Here is a 22065-nt window from a genome sequence, read left to right as displayed (position 1 = left end):
TATTAGATATATCAAACTGAAATGGCTGTAGCAAACACCAAAATATTTAGAACTAAAAATGATTAAGATTAATAGGGGTGCCCAAACTTTTTCATAGGACTGTATAAGTGACATGCTGCAATTTCCAAAACCGCAACAGTTTTGGAAATTGCAGTGTGTCCGCCGTGTGTGTTTTTTCTGCAATGTGTGGATGGGATTGCACTCACTATATACCTACACACTCAGGCCTGGTTCACATCTGCGTTCAGTAATCCATTCGGGGAGTCCGCATGGGGACCCTCCCAAACAGACTACTGAACGCATTAGCAAGTGGTATGCAGTGAAAGCACACATAGACTATAATGGGGTCCATGTGCTTTCCGTGCGGTGTCTGCATAAAACATGCGGACAGAAAAGTACTTTACAATCTACTTTCCTGTCCACATGACTCATGCGGACACCGCGTGGAAAGCACACGGACCCCATTATAGTCTATGCGGTCTTTCACTGCACACCGCTTGCTAATGCGTTTGGTAATCCGTTCGGGGGGAAGGGGGAGGGGGTTCCCGTGCAGACTCCCCAAACAGATCACTGAACGCAGATGTGAACCAGGCCTTAAACATATACCATATATACTCACACATATACAATACAATATACAATATACACATACAATACTATAGCACATATACATTTATATACATTCATATACCATATAAGTCATATATATACTTGTATGAATACTATATATACACACACATACATATATACATACACATTATTATAGCATACAGTATATACTCACACATACCTGTATACAAACATACAGTACTCACACAGTATACAAGTCACATACTTTACACAAATGTACATATATACATATTAAACATACAGATTTTACAAAGAGTTTACTCACCTATTCCAGCAGTAGTCGGCTCCCTGTCCTCCCCACACGCTGCGATGTAACAGGACTCAGTGTGAGGAGGAGGGGGGAGGGGGAGGAAGTGCGTGCAGCAGGGGAGATCTCACAGGACAGCAGCTGCAGGTAAGTGAAGGGAGAAGCCATTAGCTGATGCTGAAGAAAGACACGTTGTCCTCCGATGTGTACTTCTTCAGCATCAACTAATGGGGACCCCTGTGTGTGGAGGCAGATGCATTGGCCAGGTGCCCGGTTGGGGCCCCTGGCCATCCCGATCGGGCCCCGACCAATGCATCTGCATTGGTAAAAATCAAAACTTTAAGTCAGTGCTCGGGGGCCCACCGGGGGATTCCCCGGTACACCGGTGGGCCAGTTCGAGCCTGTAAGAGTCAGGGGCAAAACTAGCAAAGACTCACCCGATAGCAAACTTTGACTTGGTTCCCCTCACAATATAATGCCCCACAGTGGCCCCTTCACCAAGTATTATGTCTTCACACAGTATAATGTCCCATAGTGGCTCCTCCACACAGTATAATGTCTAATAGCAGCCTCTCCACACAGTATAATGTCCCATAGTGGCCTCCATACAGAATAATGTTCCATAGTGTCTCCTCCACACATATAATGTCCAATAGCAGCCTCTCCACATAGTATAATATCACATAGCAGCCCCTTCTCACAGTATAATGTCCCACAGCAGCCCCTCCTCATGGTATGATATTCCATAGTGGCCCCTTCATACAGTATATTGCCCCACGGCTTTTCTTTTTTCTTTTTTGCAAATATTGCAAAAATTTCAGGTTCAACAGAACCCAAAATATTTGTTGTTCACCACCCACAAACTATTATTATACTTTGTGGTCTTTTAAGACCCAAGAACCTAATGACCAGAGACCCATGGGTGGTGGTTAAAAATAAAAACTAGTGTTACTTACCTCTCCTGGACTCCAGCAAAGGTCTTCAGGCCTCTTCAATTATACCACAAGCGAGGGTACGATGGTATTATTATGCGGTGTCGCTAGCCAAAGCCATGTGACATCTGTGACATCAGTTGAGAGGTTTGAAGTCCCGTGCCGGAGCCCAGGAAAGGTGAGTAACAGTGTTTTTTATCTTTAATCACCTCTCCTAAAGAGACCCCACAGTATAATAATAGCAGCTTCGGTTCGGACGTGTTCAGTCCAAACAAATACCAAGTACAGTGGTCCTATTTACTGATCCCTGCCCCTGCCCACAGCTACAATCTCTTCCTCTTCAGCCCTACTGAGGGCACTTTGGGGCCAATATCATGTTTCTGTCAGCGATGTCCTGATGCTGTTCAGCATCAGCAATGTGATATGGGATGCATGAGGCCATCTGAAGGAAAGTGAGGATCAGTAAGTAAATAGTCCCTGTTACCTGCTGGAGTAACTCCTCAATACCTGCTGGTGAACCCTGGGAGGATGGGAACGACAAGATAGGGAATCCTAAGCTTATCCCGTCCCCTGTCCCTGCCTACTTGCCTCATTGCCCTGGGCGGCAGAAGACAACTGGGCAGCAGTTCCTTATTATAATATAGGTGATAACACAGAACGTATACAATACAAATAAAAACAAACGGGAGGTCAGCTAGCCAAGTTGATGCCAGACAAGCAGCGCAGTACAGAATCAAGATCCAAGAGCATAGTCACAAACAAAGCCAAAGATCAGAAATGTATATACAAACAGTAACAGTATAGAGCCAGCACACACAGAAAGGCAAATAGCAAGCACTTAAGTGAGGGTGGGAAAATAATATATAGGAAGAAAGAACCTGCCCCAGACTTGAAAGAAGAAAAGATGTCAATCATAAAAGTAAGACTGAAATTAACTATTTGAGGAGCAGAGGGAAACAAAGGTGTACGAGATGAGTGTGGTGGAAAATCAATTACAGAGGTGAGGGAATAGAGCAGTGTTCAGACAGTATAATAACTACCTAAAGCAAGGAATCATAACTCAACACGCCTCCTGCGCCGCAACGTGCAAGCAGAGGTTGGTGCAGAGGCCTGAACAGGCAAAGATGTTACAGCATCATTATGATATCAGTATCAGTATGAGCAATTGTTGCATTAAGATTGGGCATTGTGATTTTTGCATTCTGACATCTCAATGGGCTATTGTGACAGGCTACACAGGTGCAAATTACTTATGAAACATCCACTCACACCCCTACAATCTATGACATGGACAGCATATCATGGACCCACTGTGCTACCAAACTGGTTTGGCTTGGGGCCATAGGATGATCTGGTCTTCCCTAAGGGGAATCAATTTTGATCAATTAGTGATCAGACTCCCTGGGATTCAAGGCCCCCAGGGGGTGTAATAATTACAATAGAAAAAAAACAGTTTAAAAAGTAGGTCGCTACTTTCTGAGGTGGTCCCAGATTGGTACCAGCAGATCAGACAGGTTAAAATTGTGGTGAGCGGAAGCTAAAGACTGGGTTGCAATAGAGCAGAGTTTCTCCCAGATGACGCTCCCATGTCTCCCATGGGTCGACAGACCTTATTGGCAGCTATTGTGCGCCCAGCCCACCATATATGCTTTGTTGAGAATCTATGAGTCATGTCGGGGTTACTCCTCAATTTCTTTGTCACCCTTGCCATTATTTCTGGTCCTAATAATCCAGAGTCCTCAGCATCACACCACCGGTCTCAATGTACCATGCAAATGAGTTCTCTCGCAGCGATGGGGGCGGGCCCCAGCACTCAAACAGCGATGGGGGTGTCCCCACCACTGCCAGAGAATTGTCTCCAGCGCTGCCTCCTTCTTCGTCCGCAGCGTCATCTTTGTCATCGCTGCCAGAGAACTAATTTGCATACCGGTAAAAACTGGTATTTCTAAGGAACGGCGCAGCGGAGACCAAGTCTAAAGGTAAGAGACGAATAGCCTTTCTAAAGGCTATTCCGACGTCTTATCCACACAAAAAAAAAGGTTTTAATGGTAGAATCCCGGTGTCGGGCCCTGTGGCAGCTGCTATCACTGCTACCCTGGTAGTTACGCCACTGCAGGTGACACTTCTTTTTGTCTGCACAGTGAATTCTGTAAAAAAAAAAAGCCTGGAAGAATATCGCAGAAACGCAATTTTTCTCCAATTCCACCCCCCAGCTACCCAGTATATCATACAGAATATTAAATGGAACAATTTGTGAATGAGAATGAAAAAAATAAAAAAGTTATGGGGAGTCCAAAGATGGGAAATCCAAAACAAAAATCGTAAAATGCCTGCAGTGCGAAGGGTTAAAAGGGATATTCTTCTGCCCCGGCATGACAGTGAAATGTCCGATCACACCATACAAAGGTTGTACCTATGAAGGGTGAACGACCTACGTCACTCCCACATTTATCAACCCCCCATCATCTTTTCAGACACAAGTCTCCCACTATGGGGCCACTATTTACTAATGTTTTTCTTATTTTTCACATATTCACAGTGAGTAAAGACAAGTACAATATGACGTATAGTAGTAGTGCGCTCCTCCAAGGTCACATTACGGACTGAGCCACATGCTAAAATATCATAGTACCTTATACCAGCATTTTCCTGTTTCTTCACTCTATTATAATACATTGTCTCCACTAGATGGCAGTATTGTTATGTATATCTTCCCTTGTTTTGCCTTTATTTTGAGAAAAATTTTTGTTTTAATGAAATCGGGGAAATTACGTGAGACGTCTCCAGTCCTGTTTATAAGAAAGAGAAGTAATTCATGAGAAAGGAAAACATTTCTTGTCAATGCAGAATTATACAACCCCAGATCTAAAAAAGATACAATACTGTATAAAGTGTAAAGAAAACAAGAATGCAATGATTTGGAAATCCTATCCTATCCTACTAAGTTTGTGTGTTTGGATGTTTGTTACTCAATCACGCAAAAACGGCTGCACGGATTTGGCTGAAAATTGGCACATAGATAGATAGGAACCCTGATTAACATATAGGCTACTTTTTATCTGGGTAAATGACGTCGGACTGTTAAGCACGAATTTACACACACACTACGTTTGAAGACCTTTGATGATATCACAGGCCTTTCAGCCGTCCCATAGGATCATGCTACGCAGAGCTACACGCTAATTTGTGGGCAGAGCTAAACAGGAAACAGGAGGGAGCCGCGTGCTACCAGTTTGTGTGCCTAACACAGGGGCATGTGGTCTTCAGACTGTGCTGTGGGGGGGGGGGGCAAACTGTGTCAAATTTCACCAGCAGCCATTCAGCAGTGTCTAACACAGAATTGCCCGATGTAGCCGAGCTGAGGCAGCGCGGTACCACACCTTGCTCTGCTCTCCATACGGATGTGAATACAGCTGGGGATGCTGTGTATATGCATAGATGTAGCAGAGCCGACATGCGAAAGCAGGCATATCACCGCCAACCACATTTGGCTAATTATTAGCGTCTCAATGCCAACAACAACCTGCAGATGAAGTTGCGGGCAGAAGCTAGTCTTATATAATTATAGTTTATTCACAACAGGACATAGATCACATATCAGTGGGTGAAAGTTACACAATAGAACACAGATCACACTGGCTGCCTATTCATTATAGAATAAAATATAAAGTTATCACTCTCATCCACAAGGCTCTCCATAATGCCGCACCTCCCTACATTTCCTCCCTCATCTCAGTCTACCGCCCAACCCGTGTTCTCCGCTCACTCAATGACCTAACACTTACATCCTCCATTATCAGAACCTCCCACGCTCGTATACAAGACTTCTCCCGAGCTGCACCACTTCTCTGGAATGCTCTACCCCGGACAATCAGATTAACTCCCAATTTCTACAGTTTCAAGCGCAAACGAAAGACACATCTTTTCAGACAAGTCTATCACAATTCCTAATGTAAACCCTTCCGAACCGTAATTAGAATCTCCAAAATTACCCACATTACCCCACATGATATGATGCCATCTCAGGCTAACTTTATCTGTCCAAGCTCCATCCACATGTTAAAGGACACGACTGGTGACGGCTCAGACAGTTTTATGTTTATGTAATGACAGTAACCTCTATTACAAAAGTGTCTGACTAGAGATGAGCGAGTACTGTTCGGATCAGCCGATCCGAACAGCATGCTCCATAGAAATGAATGGAAGCACCTGGTACTTCCGCTTTGACGGCGGCCGACCGCTTAACCCCCCGCGTGCCGGCTACGTCCATTCATTTCTATGCGAGCGTGCTGTTCGGATCGTCTGATCCAAACAGTACTTGCTCATCTCTATGTCTGACCTCTGTATAAGCAATGCCGCCCCTGCTACCTCTTGTGTCACCCCCTCTACCTCATAGATTGTAAGCTCTTGTGAGCAGGGCTCTCAGTCCCATTGTGTGAAATGACTTTCTTTGTAATGTCTCTTTCTGTCTGTATTTGAACCCTACAAATTGTACAGCGCTGCGGAATATGTTGGCGCTATATAAATAAAATCTATTATTATTATTGTTATTATCACATATCAGAAGCTGAAAGTTACACAATAGAACATAGAACATACACTGGGCCCCATAGCAAGCATTTGACTTGGACCCCTCCACACACACAGCATAATGCCCTCTGTTATGCCCTCCACATGGTATAATATCCCATTTAAACACAGTATAATGTCCCACAGAGGCCCCTCCACACAGTGAATGTCCTATAGTGGCCTCCATATAATATGATGTAGCAAGGTGGCTCCATCACACAGCATGAAGTCCCACAATGTCCCCTTCACACAGTATGATGTCCCATAGTGGATTTTCAGACCCCAGAATATAATGATCTGAGGCTCAGGGGAGGTGTAAAAAAACAAACAAAAAAAAAAAACCTCCATACTCACCTCTCCTGGGCTCCGGGTCAATCTCCTGTTCTCTCCAGGCCTCTTCAATGACGTCACTATAGCTGCTACATCGGTGGTTCCACCAGTGACTGCATATCAAATGGTGAAATAACATGGTTTCCATGAAGAATTTCACATGGTGGCTGCATTTACACTAGTAGTGTGATGCTGATTCTAGGGACGGGTACAAAGAGAAACCCATAGGAGGTCAGAAAGTAACAAGAGCTGAGACCTCTGGCAGCAGGGGAAGCATACGATGACGAGAAGACTGCTACTGTTTTCTATAAATACAGGATGGAACACAGTGATAGGGAATGCTGCTCCTAGGAAGGTGTTTTATGTAGTATTGTTGCCATAAACCCAGATGGAGGGAACCATAGAATGGGAGTAATAGTGATGGTGGTGATATCACAGGGAAGGCTAAATACAGACAACCAAACAGCCCACCTCTGGACACTGATGGGGGAACCTGCGTGGTAACTGGTGGTGGTGGTAGTTGTTTCCCTGGGGCGCTTCCAGTTAGAGAAGGGTCCTCTCTCACCCTGAGCCTAGTGGTGTTCAGAAGGCCCCTGATGGTGAACAACTCAAGAGGGGGTGGTGCAGTTTAAACAAATGAAAAGTGAACTGGTGTAGCTTCTCGATGGGGGTAGTAGTCTCCAACTTATTGGCTACACCCACGCTTGGGACAAGGGGTACCCAGACTTATGATGGTGTTGAGGTGCTTTAGCTCCACTCCAAATAAGTAGTAAACCCAGGCTCACCCAATGGTTCTGGGGGATGAAAACAGGGAACTCCCTTGAGCCCCAATACCTGTCTGTTATGTGGGTCACAGAATACAATTTCTTGGGAAGCAGAACTCCTATCTTACTCCTAGGCACAGTGTCTGATGGGTAGACAGTTGGATCTTCCCTTTCTCAGGGCTGTCTGTTAGCAGTCTTGGGCTAAGCTTACCCTCTCCCTCAGGGGCTGATGAGGTCACCTTAGAGCACAGTTGTCACATTGCCAACACTCACTGCCAGAACTAGGGCTCCTGAGACCTAAAGTCTCCAAATCCCACAGCCAGTGATAGGGTAAGGCTGTACCAAGCCATAAGAAGGAAAAGAGTAGCCAATATTGGGGAATAGAGAACATATGGAAGCTGCAAACACATAATATATAGAGATGAGGGAACAGTGTTCTATCGAACTCATGTTCGATCGGATATTAGGCTGTTCGGCATGTTCGAATCGAATCGAACACCGCGTGGTAAAGTGCGCCATTACTCGATTCCCCTCCCACCTTCCCTGGCGCCTTTTTTGCTCCAATAACAGCGCAGGGTAGGTGGGACAGGAACTACGACACCGGTGACGTTGAAAAAAGTAGGCAAAACCCATTGGCTGCCGAAAACGTGACCTCTAATTTAAAAGAACAGCGACGCCCAGCTTCGCGTCATTCTGAGCTTGCAATTCACCGGGGACGGAGGTTTCCGTCCAGTTAGCTAGGGCTTAGATTCTGGGTAGGCAGGGACAGGCTAGGATAGGAAGGAGAAGACAACCAACAGCTCTTATAAGAGCTAAATTCCAGGGAGAAGCTTGTCAGTGTAACGTGGCACTGACGGGCTCAATCGCCGCAACCCAGCTTTCCCAGGATCCTGAATGGAATACACTGACAGTGTATTCCCGTATACCCGATATATACCCCCGATACCCGTTCCAACGGTGTGCCCCCCCACCTTCACCCCAGAAATACACTGCAAGTCCCCTAGCAATAGAATTGGGGCTATATACACCCACTATTTTTGCTACTGCCATATAGTGCCATTGTCTGACTGGGAATTCAAAGAATATATTGGGGTTACGTGCACCCACAATTTTTGCTACTGGTATATAGTGCCATTGTCTGACTGGTAATTCAAAGAATATATTGGGGTTATAAATACCCTCATTTCTTGCTACTGGTATACAGTGCCATTGTCTGACTGGGAATTCAAAGAATATATTGGGGTTACAAATACCCTCATTTCTTGCTACTGCCATATAGTGCCAGTTTCTGACTGGTAATTCAAAGAATATATTGGGGTTATAAATACCCTCATTTCTTGCTACTGGTATATAGTGCCATTGTCTGACTGGTAATTCAAAGAATATATTGGGGTTATAAATACCCTCATTTCTTGCTACTGCCATATAGTGCCAGTTTCTGACTGGTAATTCAAAGAATATATTGGGGTTACGTGCACCCACAATTTTTGCTACTGGTATATAGTGCCATTGTCTGACTGGGAATTCAAAGAATATATTGGGGTTACAAATACCCTCATTTCTTGCTACTGGTATATAGTGCCATTGTCTGACTGGGAATTCAAAGAATATATTGGGGTTACAAATACCCTCATTTCTTGCTACTGGTATATAGTGCCATTGTCTGACTGGGAATTCAAAGAATATATTGGGGTTATAAATACCCTCATTTCTTGCTACTGCCATATAGTGCCAGTTTCTGACTGGTAATTCAAAGAATATATTGGGGTTATAAATACCCTCATTTCTTGCTACTGGTATATAGTGCCATTGTCTGACTGGGAATTCAAAGAATATATTGGGGTTATAAATACCCTCATTTCTTGCTACTGGTATATAGTGCCATTGTCTGACTGGTAATTCAAAGAATATATTGGGGTTATAAATACCCTCATTTCTTGCTACTGCCATATAGTGCCAGTTTCTGACTGGTAATTCAAAGAATATATTGGGGTTACGTGCACCCACAATTTTTGCTACTGGTATATAGTGCCATTGTCTGACTGGGAATTCAAAGAATATATTGGGGTTACAAATACCCTCATTTCTTGCTACTGGTATATAGTGCCATTGTCTGACTGGGAATTCAAAGAATATATTGGGGTTACAAATACCCTCATTTCTTGCTACTGGTATATAGTGCCATTGTCTGACTGGGAATTCAAAGAATATATTGGGGTTATAAATACCCTCATTTCTTGCTACTGCCATATAGTGCCAGTTTCTGACTGGTAATTCAAAGAATATATTGGGGTTATAAATACCCTCATTTCTTGCTACTGGTATATAGTGCCATTGTCTGACTGGGAATTCAAAGAATATATTGGGGTTATAAATACCCTCATTTCTTGCTACTGGTATATAGTGCCATTGTCTGACTGGTAATTCAAAGAATATATTGGGGTTATAAATACCCTCATTTCTTGCTACTGCCATATAGTGCCAGTTTCTGACTGGTAATTCAAAGAATATATTGGGGTTACGTGCACCCACAATTTTTGCTACTGGTATATAGTGCCATTGTCTGACTGGGAATTCAAAGAATATATTGGGGTTACAAATACCCTCATTTCTTGCTACTGGTATATAGTGCCATTGTCTGACTGGGAATTCAAAGAATATATTGGGGTTACAAATACCCTCATTTCTTGCTACTGGTATATAGTGCCATTGTCTGACTGGGAATTCAAAGAATATATTGGGGTTATAAATACCCTCATTTCTTGCTACTGCCATATAGTGCCAGTTTCTGACTGGTAATTCAAAGAATATATTGGGGTTATAAATACCCTCATTTCTTGCTACTGGTATATAGTGCCATTGTCTGACTGGGAATTCAAAGAATATATTGGGGTTATAAATACCCTCATTTCTTGCTACTGGTATATAGTGCCATTGTCTGACTGGGAATTCAAAGAATATATTGGGGTTACAAATACCCTCATTTCTTGCTACTGCCATATAGTGCCAGTTTCTGACTGGTAATTCAAAGAATATATTGGGGTTATAAATACCCTCATTTCTTGCTACTGGTATATAGTGCCATTGTCTGACTGGGAATTCAAAGAATATATTGGGGTTATAAATACCCTCATTTCTTGCTACTGGTATATAGTGCCATTGTCTGACTGGGAATTCAAAGAATATATTGGGGTTACAAATACCCTCATTTCTTGCTACTGCCATATAGTGCCAGTTTCTGACTGGTAATTCAAAGAATATATTGGGGTTACGTGCATCCACAATTTTTGCTACTGGTATATAGTGCCATTGTCTGACTGGGAATTCAAAGAATATATTGGGGTTACAAATACCCTCATTTCTTGCTACTGGTATATAGTGCCATTGTCTGACTGGGAATTCAAAGAATATATTGGGGTTACAAATACCCTCATTTCTTGCTACTGGTATATAGTGCCATTGTCTGACTGGGAATTCAAAGAATATATTGGGGTTATAAATACCCTCATTTCTTGCTACTGCCATATAGTGCCAGTTTCTGACTGGGAATTCAAAGAATATATTGGGGTTACAAATACCCTCATTTCTTGCTACTGCCATATAGTGCCAGTTTCTGACTGGTAATTCAAAGAATATATTGGGGTTACGTGCATCCACAATTTTTGCTACTGGTATATAGTGCCATTGTCTGACTGGGAATTCAAAGAATATATTGGGGTTACAAATACCCTCATTTCTTGCTACTGGTATATAGTGCCATTGTCTGACTGGGAATTCAAAGAATATATTGGGGTTACAAATACCCTCATTTCTTGCTACTGGTATATAGTGCCATTGTCTGACTGGGAATTCAAAGAATATATTGGGGTTATAAATACCCTCATTTCTTGCTACTGCCATATAGTGCCAGTTTCTGACTGGTAATTCAAAGAATATATTGGGGTTATAAATACCCTCATTTCTTGCTACTGGTATATAGTGCCATTGTCTGACTGGGAATTCAAAGAATATATTGGGGTTACAAATACCCTCATTTCTTGCTACTGCCATATAGTGCCAGTTTCTGACTGGTAATTCAAACAATATATTGGGGTTATAAATACCCTCATTTCTTGCTACTGGTATATAGTGCCATTGTCTGACTGGGAATTCAAAGAATATATTGGGGTTACAAATACCCTCATTTCTTGCTACTGGTATATAGTGCCATTGTCTGACTGGGAATTCAAAGAATATATTGGGGTTACAAATACCCTCATTTCTTGCTACTGGTATATAGTGCCATTGTCTGACTGGGAATTCAAAGAATATATTGGGGTTATAAATACCCTCATTTCTTGCTACTGCCATATAGTGCCAGTTTCTGACTGGTAATTCAAAGAATATATTGGGGTTATAAATACCCTCATTTCTTGCTACTGGTATATAGTGCCATTGTCTGACTGGGAATTCAAAGAATATATTGGGGTTACAAATACCCTCATTTCTTGCTACTGGTATATAGTGCCATTGTCTGACTGGGAATTCAAAGAATATATTGGGGTTACAAATACCCTCATTTCTTGCTACTGGTATATAGTGCCATTGTCTGACTGGGAATTCAAAGAATATATTGGGGTTATAAATACCCTCATTTCTTGCTACTGCCATATAGTGCCAGTTTCTGACTGGTAATTCAAAGAATATATTGGGGTTATAAATACCCTCATTTCTTGCTACTGGTATATAGTGCCATTGTCTGACTGGGAATTCAAAGAATATATTGGGGTTATAAATACCCTCATTTCTTGCTACTGGTATATAGTGCCATTGTCTGACTGGGAATTCAAAGAATATATTGGGGTTACGTGCACCCACAATTTTTGCTACTGGTATATAGTGCCAATTTCGAACTGGGAATTCAAAATGCGCAAGGCTCCCGGAAAGGGACGTGGACGAGGCCGTGGGCGAGGTCGGGGGAATGGTTCTGGGGAACAAGGTAGCAGTGAAGCCACAGGGCGTCCCGTGCCTACTCCTGTGGGGCAGCAAGCATTGCGCCACTCCACAGTGCCAGGGTTGCTTGCCACATTAACTAAACTGCAGGGTACAAACCTTAGTAGGCCCGAGAACCAGGAACAGGTCTTGCAATGGCTGTCAGAGAACGCTTACAGCACATTGTCCAGCAGCCAGTCAGACTCTGCCTCCTCTACTTCTATTACCCAACAGTCTTGTCCTCCTTCCTCCCAAAATTCCCAAGCTTCACAGAACAATAACCCCAACTGTCCCTGCTCCCCAGAGCTGTTCTCCGCTCCTTTCATTGTCCCTCAACCTGCCTCTCCACGTCACGATTCCACGAACCTAACAGAGGAGCATCTGTGTCCAGATGCTCAAACACTAGAGTCTCCTCCATCTCCGTTCGATTTGGTGGTGGATGACCAGCAACCCACCCTCATCGACGATGATGTGACGCAGTTGCCGTCAGGGCATCCAGTTGACCGGCGCATTGTGCGGGAGGAGGAGATGAGACAGGAGTTGGAAGAGGAAGTGGTGGATGATGAGGACACTGACCCGACCTGGACAGGGGGGATGTCAAGCGGGGAAAGTAGTGTGGATGTTGAGGCAGGTGCAGCACCAAAAAGGGTAGCTAGAGGCAGAGGCAGAGGTCAGCAGCTTAGGCGAAGCCAGGCCACACTCGGAATCTCCCAAGATGTTCCAGTTCGTACCCAGCCCCGAAAAACTCCCACCTCGAGGGCACGTTTCTCGAAGGTGTGGAGTTTTTTCAAGGAATGCGCCGAGGACAGATATAGTGTTGTCTGCACAATTTGCCTCTCGAAATTGATTAGGGGCTCTGAGAAGAGCAACCTGTCCACCACTTCAATGCGCCGTCATTTGGAATCCAAGCACTGGAATCAGTGGCAGGCAGCAACGGCAGGACAAAGGCCGCCTGCCGTTCACGCCACTGCCACTGCCTCTGCCACTGCCTCTGCCACTGCCACTGCTGACTGTGCTGGCGATGCACTCCAGAGGACGAGCCAGGACACCACTTCATCTGCCTCCGCCACTTTGTTGACTTCTCCCTCATCCTCCCCTGTTCCTGTCTTATCTCCTTCTCCTGCACCATCAAAGGCACCATCAGGCGCTTCTTTACAACAACCCACCATCTCTCAGACATTGGAGCGGCGGCAGAAATACACTGCTAACCACCCACACGCGCAAGCCTTGAACGCCAACATCGCTAAACTGCTGGCCCAGGAGATGTTGGCGTTCCGGCTTGTTGAAACTCCCGCCTTCCTGGACCTGATGGCAACTGCGGCACCTCGCTATGCCGTCCCTAGCCGTCACTACTTCTCCCGGTGTGCCGTCCCCGCCTTGCACCAGCACGTGTCACTCAACATCAGGCGGGCCCTTAGTTCCGCGCTTTGCACAAAGGTCCACTTGACCACCGATGCGTGGACAAGTGCATGCGGACAGGGACGCTACATTTCACTGACGGCACACTGGGTGAATGTAGTTGAGGCTGGGACTGCTTCCCAAACTGGCCCGGTGTACCTCGTCTCCCCGCCTAACATTCCTGGCAGGGACACGAGAAGAACACCCCCCTCCTCCTCCTCCTCTACCGCCTCCTCCTCCGCCACCGCCTCCTCCTCCGCCACCGCCTCCTCCTCCGCTGTTAGATTGACCCCAGCTACGAGTTGGAAACGTTGCAGCACTGGCGTTGGTAGACGTCAGCAGGCTGTGCTGAAGCTGATCAGCTTGGGGGACAGACAGCACATTGCCTCCGAGGTGAGGGATGCCCTCCTCGATGAGATGGCAATATGGTTTGAGCCGCTGCACCTGGGCCCAGGCATGGTCGTTTGTGATAACGGCCGGAACCTGGTAGCAGCTCTGGAGCTTGCCGGCCTCCAACATGTTCCATGCCTGGCCCACGTCTTCAACCTAGTGGTGCAACGTTTCCTAAAGAGCTACCCCAATGTTCCAGAGCTACTGGTGAAAGTGCGGCGCATGTGCGCCCACTTTCGCAAGTCGACAGTAGCCGCTGCTAGCTTAAAATCTCTCCAGCAACGCCTGCATGTGCCACAACACCGGCTTTTGTGCGACGTCCCCACACGCTGGAACTCAACGTTTCAGATGTTGAATAGAGTGGTTGAGCAGCAGAGACCTTTGATGGAATACCAGCTACAAAACCCTAGGGTGCCACAAAGTCAGCTGCCTCAGTTTCACATCCATGAGTGGCCATGGATGAGAGACCTTTGTGACATCCTACGGGTCTTTGAGGAGTCCACAAGGAGGGTGAGCTCTGAGGATGCGATGGTGAGCCTTACAATCCCGCTCTTGTGTGTTCTGAGAGAATCCCTGATTGACATCAGGGATAACTCAGATCACACAGAGGAGTTAGGGATAGCATCCGATCCGTCACAGCTGGAGAGTAGGTCCACACATCTGTCCGCTTCACTGCGTTTAATGGAGGAGGAGGAGGAGGAGGAGGAGGAAGAAGAGTTGTCCGATGATGTGATGGTGATACAGGAGGCTTCCGGGCAACTTCGAATCGTCCCATTGTTGCAGCGCGGATGGGTAGACATGGAGGATGAGGAGGAAATGGAGATTGAACTTTCCGGTGGGGCCAGAGGAGTCATGCCAACTAACACTGTGGCAGACATGGCTGAGTTCATGTTGGGGTGCTTTACAACCGACAAGCGTATTGTCAAAATCATGGAGGACAACCAGTACTGGATCTTTGCTATCCTTGACCCCCGGTATAAAAACAACATCTCGTCTTTTATTCCGGTAGAGGGGAGGGCCAATCGCATCAATGCTTGCCACAGGCAATTGGTGCAGAATATGATGGAGATGTTTCCAGCATGTGACGTTGGCGGCAGGGAGGGCAGTTCCTCCAGTAGGCAACCAAGTTCTCACCGGTCCACACAAACGAGGGGCACACTGTCTAAGGTCTGGGACACCTTGATGGCACCCCCTCGCCAAAGTGCCGCCACGGAGGGTCCTAGTGTCACCAGGCGTGAGAAGTATAGGCGCATGTTGCGGGAATACCTTTCCGACCACAGCCCTGTCCTCTCCGACCCCTCTGCGCCCTACACGTATTGGGTGTCGAAGTTGGACCTGTGGCTTGAACTTGCCCTATATGCCTTGGAGGTGCTATCCTGTCCTGCCGCCAGCGTCCTATCTGAGAGGGTGTTCAGTGCAGCCGGTGGCATCATCACTGACAAGCGCACCCGTCTGTCAGCTGAGAGTGCCGACCGGCTCACTTTGATAAAAATGAACCACCACTGGATAGAGCCTTCATTTTTGTGCCCACCTGTGTAAAGCACCCCAACATGAAACTCCATGTCTGTACTCAACCTCTCCAATTCCTCCGCATCCTCATACTCATCCACCATAAGCGTTGCACAATTCTGCTAATACTAGGCTCCCTCCACCCTGATTTCCCCCAACTCTGCTGGTTAGAGGCTCCCTCCACCTTGATTTCCACCAACTCTGCTGGTTAGAGGCTCCCTCCACCCTGCTTTCCCACAACTCTGCTGGTTAGAGGCTCCCTCCACCCTGCTTTCCCACAACTCTGCTGGTTAGAGGCTCCCTCCACCCTGCTTTCCCACAACTCTGCTGGTTAGAGGCTCCCTCCACCCTGATTTCCACCAACTCTGCTGGTTAGAGGCTCCCTCCACCCTGCTTTCCCACAACTCTGCTGGTTAGAGGCTCCCTCCACCCTGCTTTCCCACAACTCTGCTGGTTAGAGGCTCCCTCCACCCTGCTTTCCCACAACTCTGCTGGTTAGAGGCTCCCTCCACCCTGATTTCCACCAACTCTGCTGGTTAGAGGCTCCCTCCACCCTGCTTTCCCACAACTCTGCTGGTTAGAGGCTCCCTCCACCCTGATTTCCACCAACTCTGCTGGTTAGAGGCTCCCTCCACCATGAATTGGTCCAAACTGGGCTGTTTAGCGGCTCCCTCCACCATGAATTGGTCCAAACTGGGCTGTTTAGAGGCTCCCTCCACCATGAATTGGTCCAAACTGGGGTTTTTAGAGGCTCCCTCCATCATGAATTGGTCCAAACTGGGGTTTTTAGAGGCTCCCTCCACCATGAATTGGTCCAAACTGGGGTTTTTAGAGGCTCCCTCCACCATGAATTGGTCCAAACTGGGGTTTTTAGAGGCTCCCTCCACCATGAATTTGCCCAAACTGGGCTGTTTAGAGGCTCCCTCCACCATGAATTTGCCCAAACTGGGCTGTTTAGAGGCTCCCTCCACCATGAATTGGTCCAAACTGGGGTTTTTAGAGGCTCCCTCCACCATGAATTGGTCCAAATTGGGGGTTTTTAGAGGCTCCCTCCACCATGAATTTGCCCAAACTGGGCTGTTTAGAGGCTCCCTCCACCATGAATTGGTCCAAACTGGGGTTTTTTAGAGGCTCCCTCCACCATGAATTTGCCCAAACTGGGCTGTTTAGAGGCTCCCTCCACCATGAATTTGCCCAAACTGAGCTGTTTAGAGGCTCCCTCCACCATGAATTGGTCCAAACTGGGGTTTTTAGAGGCTCCCTCCACCATGAATTGGTCCAAACTGGGGGTTTTTAGAGGCTCCCTCCACCATGAATTTGCCCAAACTGGGCTGTTTAGAGGCTCCCTCCATCATGAATTGGTCCAAACTGGGGTTTTTAGAGGCTCCCTCCACCATGAATTGGTCCAAACTGGGGTTTTTAGAGGCTCCCTCCACCATGAATTGGTCCAAACTGGGGTTTTTAGAGGCTCCCTCCACCATGAATTTGCCCAAACTGGGCTGTTTAGAGGCTCCCTCCACCATGAATTTGCCCAAACTGGGCTGTTTAGAGGCTCCCTCCACCATGAATTGGTCCAAACTGGGGTTTTTAGAGGCTCCCTCCACCATGAATTGGTCCAAACTGGGGGTTTTTAGAGGCTCCCTCCACCATGAATTTGCCCAAACTGGGCTGTTTAGAGGCTCCCTCCACCATGAATTTGCCCAAACTGAGCTGTTTAGAGGCTCCCTCCACCATGAATTGGTCCAAACTGGGGTTTTTAGAGGCTCCCTCCACCATGAATTGGTTCAAACTGGGGGTTTTTAGAGGCTCCCTCCACCATGAATTTGCCCAAACTGGGCTGTTTAGAGGCTCCCTCCATCATGAATTGGTCCAAACTGGGGTTTTTAGAGGCTCCCTCCACCATGAATTGGTCCAAACTGGGGTTTTTAGAGGCTCCCTCCACCATGAATTGGTCCAAACTGGGGTTTTTAGAGGCTCCCTCCACCATGAATTTGCCCAAACTGGGCTGTTTAGAGGCTCCCTCCACCATGAATTTGCCCAAACTGGGCTGTTTAGAGGCTCCCTCCACCATGAATTGGTCCAAACTGGGGTTTTTAGAGGCTCCCTCCACCATGAATTGGTCCAAACTGGGGGTTTTTAGAGGCTCCCTCCACCATGAATTTGCCCAAACTGGGCTGTTTAGAGGCTCCCTCCATCATGAATTGGTCCAAACTGGGGTTTTTAGAGGCTCCCTCCACCATGAATTGGTCCAAACTGGGGTTTTTAGAGGCTCCCTCCACCATGAATTGGTCCAAACTGGGGTTTTTAGAGGCTCCCTCCACCATGAATTGGTCCAAACTGGGGTTTTTAGAGGCTCCCTCCACCATGAATTGGTCCAAACTGGGGTTTTTAGAGGCTCCCTCCACCATGAATTGGTCCAAACTGGGGGTTTTTAGAGGCTCCCTCCACCATGAATTTGCCCAAACTGGGCTGTTTAGAGGCTCCCTCCATCATGAATTGGTCCAAACTGGGTTTTTTAGAGGCTCCCTCCACCATGAATTGGTCCAAACTGGGGTTTTTAGAGGCTCCCTCCACCATGAATTGGTCCAAACTGGGGTTTTTAGAGGCTCCCTCCACCATGAATTGGTCCAAACTGGGGTTTTTAGAGGCTCCCTCCACCATGAATTTGCCCAAACTCTGCTGGTTAGAGGCTCAATCCACCCTGATTTTCAAAACAAATGTTGGTGCCAACCTCAACTTACTACAAGGGCCAAATTCACTTCTGGTGACAAGCTCTCCTCACTGCAAGTGCCAAATACACATGTTTCAAGGTGTTTTCCTACTGTCAGAGAGGTGGTATTGAGTGTGTAAAGTGTGTAGTTGTTAGGCTGTGATGTTGGGGTAATAGAGGGTCTTTGGTGTGTTAGATGCCCCCAGACATGCTTCCCCTGCTGTCCCAGTGTCATTCCAGAGGTGTTGGCATCATTTCCTGGGGTGTCATAGTGGACTTGGTGACCCTCCAGACACGGATTTGGGTTTCCCCCTTAACGAGTATATGTTCCCCATAGACTATAATGGGGTTCGAAACCCGTTCGAACACACGAACATTGAGCGGCTGTTCGAATCGAATTTCGAACCTCGAACATTTTAGTGTTCGCTCATCTCTAATAATATACATATACACATATATACATAACTAGAGGCACAATAAAACAAAAGACATGTAAGGAGTGTCACTCTGGTATGTGACATACATTGTGATATCTATTTGGTGCTTCTGGAGAGGTATTTAGCAGCAATGTAATATACAGTATGTATGATACTCCTGGGGATGTACTATATGCTGCAATGTAATCCTAGGAGAAAAAGGAACCCATTGAAGTCAATGGGAGGCTTTTTTTCAGCACTGAATCTGATGCGGATTCCACATCAAATTGAGCTCCATTTTCCTCCGTGTGAATATATCCTTAGAGGTATGAGCAAGTAGAGCTAAAATCTCTGCAGCATACCTTCTGTGTCACTGGTTTTCCACAATATAAGGGTGGGGGGCTTTATTTGCCACGGCAGCTGTACCATGCTGGAATTGACATTTTTTTCTGACAGTCACCAACAAAACATTGCAAAAAGTGAACAAAAGGTGTTATATTCCCCAAAATGACATTAATAAAAACGTCGGACCTTCCCACAAAGAATAAGCCCCGAGACAATGACATTGACAAAAATATAATTGTTTGAAAAAATATATTTCAAAAAGGTTTTTACTTTGCAAACGAATTAAAATTAAAAAAAAAAGTATCAATTTTTCCGTATCGACCTAGTGAATAAATGAATTGATTATTTAAGCCATGACAATGGAAAAATTGGTGTTTTTTTTATATATTGCTTCCAGAAAGAGTTACTGTAATAAAAGTTAGCGCAAGGGAAATGCAAAAAATGGTTACGGCCTAAAACAGGTCGGTCATTAAAGTGTTAAAAGAATGTTCCAGTTTTACGGTAATCAAACGTAACCTTTGTGATATGATTTGCATTGTATTCTTTTTCACACTTATTCTTGCTGTCAGTAGATACTCCCGGAGGCCTGAAAACCAGTTTAGAACGAAATACTGCGTACTGCCAAGAATTTTCAAGACAGTTAGATGGAGATCGAGAAATTATAAGAATCCGCTTCAAGAAGTACATTGGAATGTTGAATAACTTCATTGCACATTGTACATGAATTGATTTATAATCTTGTCAAACCGAAGGTTCGATATAAGGGTCCGCGACTCACAGCTTGTAAAAACTTTTCTTTTTATTTCATCCTTTTAAAATTTCTGTTTGCCACCATAGGCTGGAGTATACATTTAAACACAAAAAAACATAGTGTAGACAAGGTAGACACTGGACATGGTGAGTTAAAAACCGCTAGAAAACTGACGCGTTTCGGGACTATTGAGGCGTCCCTTACTCATAGTGAAACTAGCCTGAACATTGTAAGCAGTGTGAACTTAATATACACTCTGAGATGACTAAAACTAGGAGGATCCAAAACCTTTCTACATCATCAGCTGATCATTAACCCCTTCCTGGCAAGTTTGTGGATCTCACTTAGTTTTGTTTTAAATAGAGACAGGGATAGAAGTAAAAAAACAAAAAAAAAAAAAAAAACACTTGTTTATTCGAGATTATTCTGTTGCACGAGCATAAAAGAATAAATATCTCAACTCTAACTAAAGTTGATATCAAAAAGTTAGCTACTTTCAATACTAAACTGAAGCAGATTACCGCAGTACCTCCCTCCATGTGAATTTAGTCCTACAAAGGTACAACAAGCCTGACCACTCCCAAGGTAATTAACTTGCAGAGTTAAGGGCTGAAATCTAATCTCACAGGTAAACTGACATGTAACACTGTTCTCACTAACTTTAACCAAGCATCTAAGATAGACATCAGATTCGCTGATACAGATACCTTAATTCTCAAAACTTTTCAACACATCCCTTAACATATCTAAAAGTTTTTTATATGTTTTTTTATATAACACTAAGATAAATAATGATATAAAATAAAACACGTTAATTTAGTAAGGTTAGAAATGAAAAGTTTGTTAGTCAAAAAATAAAAGCCAGGTCTGACTTAGCATTCATACCCTCCGGTTGCCGACAGCCAAACCGGAGGATCCATAATGCTTCTTTTTTAAGTAAGATCTTTTTTTTATTGCCTCCTCTGATGTTATCATTGACTGTTTCAATTCCCCAGAAAGAGAAATTATCTGTCTCTCCACCATGTTTACTCAAGAAATGTTTTGATGCACCAGAAATACCATCCGTACCCTGCTTCTTACTGTCTCTGATATGTTCGGCTATTCTTACCTTCAATGGCCTGGTGGTACTGCCTACATAGTCCATTCTACAAGCTGAACATTTGATGCAGTATACAGTATATCTGGTGGTGCAGTTAATGCTGGAATTAAACTTTACTTTGAAATTTGTTTTAAAACTGCTTAATTCTACCGTATTGTCAGTAAAGGGACAGCTCTTACATTTAGGTCTGCCACACCTAAACGATCCCTTTCTATCTGGTATTAAACTAATGTTGGGGGATTTTAAGAAACTAGGGGACAAATCATTCCCCAAAGATACACCTCTCCTAGGGACAAAGTGAAACCCATTTTTAAGGATTTTTTTAACTGTATCATCAAGCTCCAGGATAGGTAAATTGTTTTTGATTATTTTCTTTATTAAATTGAACTGTGGACTATAATTTGTTGAGAACACTGTGGCGTGTTCTAGATTGGTATTAATTTCAGTTTTTTCCTCCAATAATTTTTCTCTATCCCTCGATTGTACTTTTTCAAATGCCTGATTCAATATTTTCTTAGAGTAACCTCTGCTTTGGAGTCTGTTGATTACCTCCTGACTTTCTTGTACAAAATCCTCCTCATGATTGCAAGCACGTTTTGCTCGGATTAATTCCCCCACGGGGATCCCTCTAATAGTAGCCGCCGGATGGCAGCTATCTGCCTTCAAAATAGCGTTACCAGCCGTAGGTTTGCGATATAATTTAGTGATAACCCTATTTGAGTCCACACACCCCAGCAATGTAATATCCAAAAAATTTATTGTCGAAAAACTGTGTTGAAATGTAAAACCTAAACCATATTCGTTTTTGTTCAAAAAAGAAATAAAATCCGGTATGGGCGCCACATCTCCGACCCACACTATGAGTAGGTCATCGATGTAGCGCCCATACCAGAAAACAGAATCAACAAACGGATTGGCAGGAGAGAAAATGAATTTCTCTTCCCAAAACGATAAAAATAAATTTGCAAGTGAAGGTGAGAAGGGGGCTCCCATAGGAGCCCCCT

The sequence above is a fragment of the Leptodactylus fuscus genome, chromosome 1, assembly GCF_031893055.1.
Source record: "Leptodactylus fuscus isolate aLepFus1 chromosome 1, aLepFus1.hap2, whole genome shotgun sequence".
Taxonomy (NCBI): domain Eukaryota; kingdom Metazoa; phylum Chordata; class Amphibia; order Anura; family Leptodactylidae; genus Leptodactylus; species Leptodactylus fuscus.
Note: the sequence above shows the minus strand (reverse complement) of the source record.